Raw genomic sequence first — 8168 nt, forward strand, 5'->3', positions numbered from 1 at the left:
AATAATCGAGCCCTAGCAAAGAGGAAATAAGCTTTACAGTTGCAGAACTCCAGCACACTCCTGTCCTTACAAAATGAAGCTACAGCAGCGTCACACGCAGAGCCCTGCATAAAGAGGGTGTAAGGAGGCACAGAGCAAGGCTTGCTATTCCACAAGCTGAAATACTGAGAAAGTACTTAGATGTCTATTATGTTATTCAAGAAGCCTTTCAGATAGATAGTCTGCTGAAATTGCAAACTGGGAAGAACATTGTTCCTTGAGTATAGGATCCCAGCTTTAAAAGAACAAAAAAAAAGGCAAAAACAAAAAACGCCAAATACTTTTAAAAAAAAAAAAAAGCTAAAGTTAATTAGTTTATTTGTTAAATCCATACAGAAACCAGGGGAAAGAAATAAGAAAGGGAGCAACCAAGTAAGAGTTACCAAGAAGAATCTAAAAAAATCCCAAACCCAAAACCTAAATTCAGGTTTAATGTTCACAGGTCAGGCACTCAACATGCTCCTCTAAGTGGGGTAGACTTCACAACAAAACCTCCATCAAGATATGCTTAGAAATAGCTTCTGGCAGTAGAACAGCATCTTCAGAACCAAAAACTTCACTGTGTTGAGTTCAAACTTACTAGCAGTGATCCAGCATGGTGCTGTAGTAAATGTTTAATACTTCTAACTACAAGTGTGCTTTCTAAAAGAAGTTTGCTGAGCCTGAAGCGGGGCCCGATCTATGCGAGCAGATGGCGGTTTGAATCTGCCGATGACTGGGCACCGCTACCACCGGGGCCTGGAGCCTGCTGCATCCCTGCGCCCGCCACACCCAGCGCACCAAGCTGGGAGCGAGCAGCAGCGCTGCAAGCACTTATCCCTTCTGTATTACCGAATTGCAGCACAAATATCCCCTGATGCAACGCCGCAACAATCCTTATAAAGCAAGGAAGGAGGCTGGCCAAACAGAAAAATAGCGGGGAAGGACGGGGGGGGGGAAAAAAAAAAAAAAAAAAAAAACACGTTACAAAAAGTTTCGAGAGGTCCCACGGAGAAGTGCCGATTCACAGCGTTGCCCTCGACCAAAAACGGCGTTTCCGATGTGTTTTGAGGGGGGAGTCGGCTCTGTTTCAAGTAAAACTGCAGGAGCAGCAGCTCTCCTCAGCCTCTCCCCCCGCCTCACGCAACAAAGACGCTCCCGGGCAGCTCCCCCTTCCCCCCAGGATGACCCACCCGCAAACTTCGCCAGGCAGATGCTCTCCCGATGCGCCGGGACCTCCCTCCCGCCTCCCCGCACCCCGCCTGTCACCCACCGCGCCCCCTCCTGCCAACCGCGCCCCCCCCCCGCGCCCCTCACAAAACACCCACGACCCCACAAACCCTCCACACCCCCCCCCGCCACGCGGCCCGCTCGGCCTCCCACCCCCCCCCACGCCGCGGGGCCGCAGGCCGCCCGCGCCCCTCACAAGGGCGAGGCCGGAGCCCGTCCCCCCCCGAGCCGGGCCGCCCCTCCATCGCCTCAGAGGGCGCCGCGCGTCGAGCGGGGTGTCCCCTCGCCCGCTCCCCGCCCGCAGCAGCCGCCCTTACCGGAGGAGGCGCGGGGGGCTGCCGCCGGGACGGAGCCGCCTGGTCAGTGTCACTCTCCCCTGCGGGCCCGGCCGGGGGAGAAAGAGGGAACAGAACCGCCGCTGGCCTCACGCCGAGCGCACTACCCTGCTAGCGCCGCGGGCGGGCTCTGGGCCGCTCGGCCAATGGCGCCGCGCCGCGCCCGCCGCCCGCCAATCCCCGCGAGCGCGGGCGGCGCGGGGCCGGGCGGGCGGCGGGAGGGGCTGAGGCGGCGCTGCAGTGACAGGGCAGCGGGGTAGGGTGCGGCGCGGAGGGGCCATGGCGCTGGGTGGGGCGGGGCGGGGCGGGGCCGGGCCGCGGGGGCGAGCTGGGGGGGGGGGGGGGGCGGAGGGGGAAGGGGCATGGCGGAGGGGGCAGGCGGCGGAGGAGGAGGGCGATGGGGGCCTGGAGGGGAGCGGAGGGAATGGGGTGGCCGAGGGGAAGAGGTGGGGGGAGTTTGGGCTGAGGGGGAGGGAGGCCTGGGGGGACATGGCTGAGGAGAGGGGGAGCTGAGGGGACATGGCTGAGGAGAGAGGGGTCCAAGGGAACATGGCTGAGGGGAAGCAGGGAGGGGGGCTGAGGGGATGTGGGCTGAGGGGAGGCAGAGTGGGGGGCTGAGGGGATGTGGGCTGAGGGGAGGCAGAGTGGGGGGCTGAGGGGATGTGGGCTGAGGGGAGGCAGAGTGGGGGGCTGAGGGGATGTGACATGGGGGGAAGGCAGCTGAGGGGAAGCGCTGAGGGGAGAGGGAGGCTGAGGGGAAGCGGTGAGAGGAGAGGGAGGCTGAGGGGAAGCGCTGAGGGGAGATGGCAGCGAGGGCGTGTGGAGGTGATAGGAAAGGGCCCAAGGGGATATGGTGAGGGAACATGGGGCTGAGGGGAGATGGGGCTGGCAGGCACTGGCAGGGGTAGGAGGGTGGCACTGCAGCAGTTGCTTTGGAGTTGCTGCAGTCGTCTCCCCAGGCCAGGGGGAGCAACCCGGGCGTTAGCGTCCATCCAGCACTGACACACCGTGATGAACACCAAGCAGCACATTTCAGTTCCTGGCAGCAAAGCTTTACTGTCCTACCTCTGGAGACAAAGGTGGTTGTTCAAAGAGACACACAAGTTTGAGGGTGGATGATGGATGACAGGGGATGAAGGAGATCCTATGGGTTGGGAAGGATGAGGTGGGACGGGAAAGGACTACGTTTGGCAGGGGAAGGGAGAATGTACATGCCTATATTGGATGGGAGGACTCATCGATGCGGTGAACTAACTGGCAGTAGGCTTGCTGTAAAATACGGTGTCCAAGAACAAATGGAGAGTTCAGCCACCCCTCCAGGTGGCTTAATGACAGGTACCACTGGTGCTTTGCTTAGATGCCACTGTGGCCCTTCTGGTCCAGAAATGCAACCCTCCTTGCATGCAGAAGGACAGGAGAACAAGATATAGGGATGAAATGTAGATAGCAGGATGGTGAGTGATGAATAGAGCATGGTTTTTACAGCACTTATAGTTGTAGAATCATAGAATCCTAGAATGATTTGGGCTGGGAGGGCCCTTAAAGCCCCCGCAGTGCCACCCCCTGCCCCGGGCAGGGCCCCCTTCCCCCAGCCCAGGGGGCTCCCAGCCCCGTCCAACCTGGCCTTGAACCCTTCCAGGGAGGGTTCCCACCCACAGCTGCTCTGGGCACCCTGGGCCAGCACCTCACCCCCCGCACAGGGAACAATTTCTGCCTTAGATCTCACCTAAATCTCCCCTCTGTCAGCTTAAACCCGTTCCCCCTCGTCCTACCCCCACCCCCTGACCCAGAGTCCCTCCCCCCCTCTCCTGTCCCCCCTTTAAGCCCTGGGAGGCCGCTCGAAGGGCTCCCCGGAGCCTTCTCTTCTCCAGGCTGAACCCCCCCAACTCTCTCAGCCCGGCCTCCCAGGGGAGCTGCTCCAGCCCCCCCAGCATCTCCGTGGCCTCCTCTGGCCCCGCTCGAGCAGCTCCGTGTCCTTCTGCTGTTGGGAGCCCCCGAGCTGGCCCCAGCACTGCAGGGGGGTCTCCCCAGAGCAGAGCAGAGGGGGACAATCCCCTCCCTGGCCCTGGTGCCCCCCCTGCTCTGGCTGCAGCCCAGGGCACGGGTGGGTTCTGGGCTGCGAGCGCACGGGGCTGCCTCACAGGCAGTTTTCCCCCCACCAGCCCCCCCAGCCCCTCTCCTTGGGGCTGCTCTCCAGCCACTCCTCGAGGGCCCAGCCTGGGTTTGTGCTGGGGATTGCCCCGACCCACGGGCAGCACCTTGCCCTCGGCCTTGCTGAACTCCATGAGGTTTGCCCGGTCCCCACTCTCCAGCCTGCCCAGGTCCCTCAGGATGCCATCCCTGCCCTCCCCCGTGTCACCCACCACACAGCTCCGTGCCGTCGGGGAACTTGCTGAGGGTGCACTCAGTCACACTGTCCATGTCCCCAGCAAAGATGTTAAATAATACTAGTCCCAGTATGGACCCCCCGAAGGACCCCACTTATCACTGGTCTTTATCTGCATAGCAACCCATTGACCTCAACTCTTTGAGTGCGACCATCCAGCCAATTCCTTACCCGCCGAGTGGTCCATCAAATCCATGTCTCTTAATTTTAGAGATGTCATGCGGAACAGCATCCAACGCTTTGCACAAGTCCAGGTAGATGACATCAGTTGCTCTTCCCTTACCCACCAACGCTGTAACACCGTCGGTAGAAGGCCACCACATTTGTCAGGCATGATTTGCCCTTCATGAAGCCATGTAGTGCACATGGCTGAAACTCCCTCAGACCAGACAAAGGTGAGACCAGCCAGTATTGGTAAGGTGACAACAACCACGCAGGAGAAATATTCAGCCCCATTCTTGGTGGCTTAAACCATTATGACCTATTGTGCGAGTTACTCCATTAGGGAGGGAGATCATCCCCTGTCTGTTGACAGCAAGGCTCCTGCATGTGCCCAAGGGGTGTATGTGTCACTCATCTGACCGGAGGGAGCTACAGAACTACTGAATCTCATTAAAGTATGTAACACATTGGCCTGCTAGATAAGAAAATCAAAGTGTGGTGACTACATTGAAATAAAAATAGGTGTGTCTCTTATGTCTGGTCACTTGAGGGAGGAAACGCCCTTTGCATCAGGCTATGGAAGGGAGCACACCCCATCCATGTAGAGTTAAGGTTGCAGCTTCTGCCTGTCCCCCCCACCCCAAACTTGAGGGTGTGGGTACATTTCCAGGGCCAGAACTTGTGAGGGGAAGACGGGGGAAATCCCGTGTCCTGATGAAAGGCATATATATAACAACTGCTTGTACCATGTGCTATTTTTAAGCTCCAAGATAAAATAGCTTCCTAATGGCTTTCTTTGGGAGGATCGGGCGACGGTTTGAATTTCAGGGCTGTCCCAGCCTACCCTGGGCTTCAGATCATCATAGGCTTAAAGATCCCTCTCTCTTCTTAGTAAATCCACCTCTATTCTCTGGAGCCTTTCTGCAGGGTGCTCTCCGAGACAGGGTAGACCCTGGTTCTAGTTCAGGATAGCAATTCCTCTGTCTGTGGAGCAGACATTGTAAGACAAGAAAAAGTAGTGGGTTACATCGGCACCATGTTAGGAAGCATGTCTGACCACTGGGCTGTCCTGCTTTTGGCTTCAAAAAGAACTTCTGGTTGTTCACCATGCCCTGAACTTATTCCCCAAAAGAAAAACTTAAGAGTCCAAAGCCTTCAGTGCACAGTGGTCACACAGGAGCAAACTGTTGGTGTTTTAAGGAGACAGAAGTGTCCAGATTTCGCTCTGTCAAGCAACAGCTTAGATAACTTGCCCTAGTCCCAGCCAGGCACACCTATCATAAATCAGAGTGGGTAGCAGCCCTTTAACACGATAGGTGTGTCCATTATAAACTATATATTGCAGCAGGCAACTATCCACCATAATCCAAACATCCATATTTCATTGCATAAGGAGCTTCCTACTTTACAAACCCTGAATTTGTAAACCCTGAGAGGTGAGCTACCATCAGCCCAAAAGCTGTGGTTTTTCCTTCCGCTGAAAGGAACTAAATCTGTTGCTATGGCAGGTAGCATCACGGTCCAGGCAGCTGTCTCCCATCACTGTCCTTCCACACACGTTGATAGCTGAGAACAGATCCTTCTCATTGTCTCATCCCCATCCACAGCTTCTTCCCTGTAATATGTGGCATGCTCCTTGCACATCTTCAGCTGTTACAGTTTTTTAGCCTATTATGCATAGCTTTTCAGTACACTAAGAACTGGCCTTCCTGATTTTCTTAGATCCTGTCTTGCTCCAGCTGAACCAAGTTAACTTTTTATTGTTGGCATTGGAAGGAGTGGGATGGAAAAGAGTGTTTAATAGCTCAGCTTACATCTGAAGAACAGAATAACTTGTTTCTGACTAGAAGGAAGAAAGGAAAGGCAATATATAATACGAGCTGCACCTCTACCTTCTACACAGGTGAATTCCTGTAACTCTTCAGAAATCATCAATGTAAAGGCTGGATGAGATCCCAGCTGGGCTTGTTTCTAGGTGAACAACTGACTGACATGTTCTGTTAGCTGTGACACTGCTTACAAGCGTAGCTTGCCCAGAAAAACTGATGGCTGCTTTATTATTCTAGCTAAGCTTAGCACAGCTTTTGTGGGGCACTTTCCAACATGAAACTTCCTTGTTTTATTTTGAAATCTGGAGTCTGCTCTTTGTTTTATGGAAGCAGCTTTGGGACAGCCCCCATTTGTTGCCTCCCTGCATACTTTCCCCATGCAAAAATTCAGACCATCTCATTTATCTTTGTTTATCTCTCAAAAGAATATAACCCACTTCTCCAATGGCTTTTCCAGCTGCCTTTCCAGACTCCCTGAGTCCTCTCTCAGCTGCATTTGGCCTGAAAGAGCGGGGACCGTGAACCATTCTCCTTGGTGATATGGTAGACAAAAATCTATGAGAGGCTACAGGTATGTCTGTCCTTGTAATAGCAAGGGGGGATTATTCTTTTTTTTTTGGGGGGGATTTGGAGGGAGAGATGGAGTGTAGGCAGTAGCTCTGCCCTTTCATCAAGGCAGCCAGTGAAAGTGGATGGGGGAAAGGGAAGGGGACCAGCTCATCTCCCTAACGAGTCACTCCTGGCCAGGCTCATTGGCCCAGCAGGGCAGGTAAAGCAGGCCAGCACTTAAGCTGCTCTAAGTGTAGGCCTGACTCCTATCATCTGAGTCACTTGTGAGCACCGAGGGAGCCAGAAAGGGAGAGCTCATGTCTGGCAAATGCTCCGTCATTGCCCCTTTGATGGGAGCCAGTGCAAATTAAGGACGCTCGGTAACGTGGCAGGGTTTGGCTCTGCTGATTCCAGGGCATTGGCAACAAAAGTCTCGGAGAGAAACAGTAATGAACTCTGCAGCTTTTTCACCCATTTATCAAGAGTGTGTCATTGTCTCCTTCAAAGCACATGATGTGACAGCCAAAGGTGAATGCTCAACGTGACAAGTGCTTGGGAGGCAGGGTTGCTGGGGTTTGTCCTGGATCTGCAGGGATGCTGCTTTAAGAGCTGCTTGTTGCTGAGGGGGACGCTGATCTCTCACTCAGTTCAGACAGGCAGCAGAGCCTTTGGGGGGGGTCATTTCCAAAAATGAGTGCTTGTCAGTGGCAGTTCGTAAATAATGAACCTGAGCCCTCTATAAAGAAAAGATAAAAAATAAACCAGATCTATGAAGTGTTTGAGTGGAACAGAGAACCGCCTCAACGCTTGTAGCAGCACCCAACAGATTTTCATTTTCGGGAAATCTAGGTTTCTCTATGCTTTTGAAAGTGAGTGCCTGTAAGCATCTTGAAGAATTTGAATACTCTCACAAAACTAGCCTGCAGCTTTCACTCCCATGCCACAGTCTTCATTTCACATCCACTTCCCTATCATGAATCAGGCATGCAAGTAGAAGCTAACTAGTCAGAGTGAAGCAGGGTGCTGCTCTGGCGACAACGAAAGCCTTGTGGGTCACTGGCAGATATGTGCCAGCCAGCCAGGGCTGTTATGCTCATCGAAGCTGACTCCAGCACAACGGCAGGCACGGAATTTTGGCCAGGGATCTCTGCCATCCCAGAGACCTGTCGAGTCTCTCTGATCGGTCATGGGATTTGCCTTGCAGTTGGCACACCCCGTGATCTCCTGATCTGGGGGATCTGGGATCTGCCCGTCAGCTGTAACCTGGGCTGCGGGGAGGAGGAGGAGGAGGAGGGTGGCTGCGGTGCTGCACTGAGGCGGGGGGGGGTGACTAGGACCGCTGAGGGCTCTGCAGTCCTGGGAGCACCGGCAGAAAGCACGGCTCTAGCTGCTTTCCCGTGCTGTAGGTCCTACTGTGAGTGACCCAGGGTGCGGGACACTTCCCACACACAGCACATGAGCCAGAGCATGGGCTTTCGCGTGTGGGAAGAGGAGAACCTGCAGAGGCTTCTCATGATGTGACAGCTGATCTTTGCATCGCTCTTTATCTAAGCAGAGCTTTGTCCTGGGCAGCGCAGGACAGCCTGGCCTTCTAGAGGGCTTAATCCCGCTCCTCTGCGCTGGAGAGGGCTTTTAGCATCAGGTTGGCGGGGCTAATCT

General features: G+C 54.8%; 1 protein-coding gene across 14 annotated transcripts in view; it reads right to left on the minus strand.

Annotated features, from left to right (window-relative positions):
- The window catches only part of MAP4 (microtubule associated protein 4), a 161996-nt gene extending 160291 nt beyond the window's left edge, over window positions 1–1705 (minus strand). For 10 of the 14 annotated variants that reach the window (XM_042801967.1, XM_042801963.1, XM_042801968.1 and 7 more), the window contains exon 1: window positions 1566–1704. The gene's annotated coding sequence lies outside the window, so the exon portion shown is untranslated. Of the gene's footprint in view, window positions 1–1565 lie in introns of all 14 variants that reach the window. The other 4 variants (XM_042801965.1, XM_042801957.1, XM_042801966.1 and 1 more) reach the window with 2 other exon arrangements.
- Between the last annotated feature and the right edge of the window lie 6463 nt (window positions 1706–8168).

The sequence above is a fragment of the Tyto alba genome, unplaced genomic scaffold (genome assembly GCF_018691265.1).
Source record: "Tyto alba isolate M040663 unplaced genomic scaffold, T.alba_DEE_v4.0 Super-Scaffold_38, whole genome shotgun sequence".
Taxonomy (NCBI): Eukaryota; Metazoa; Chordata; class Aves; order Strigiformes; family Tytonidae; genus Tyto; species Tyto alba.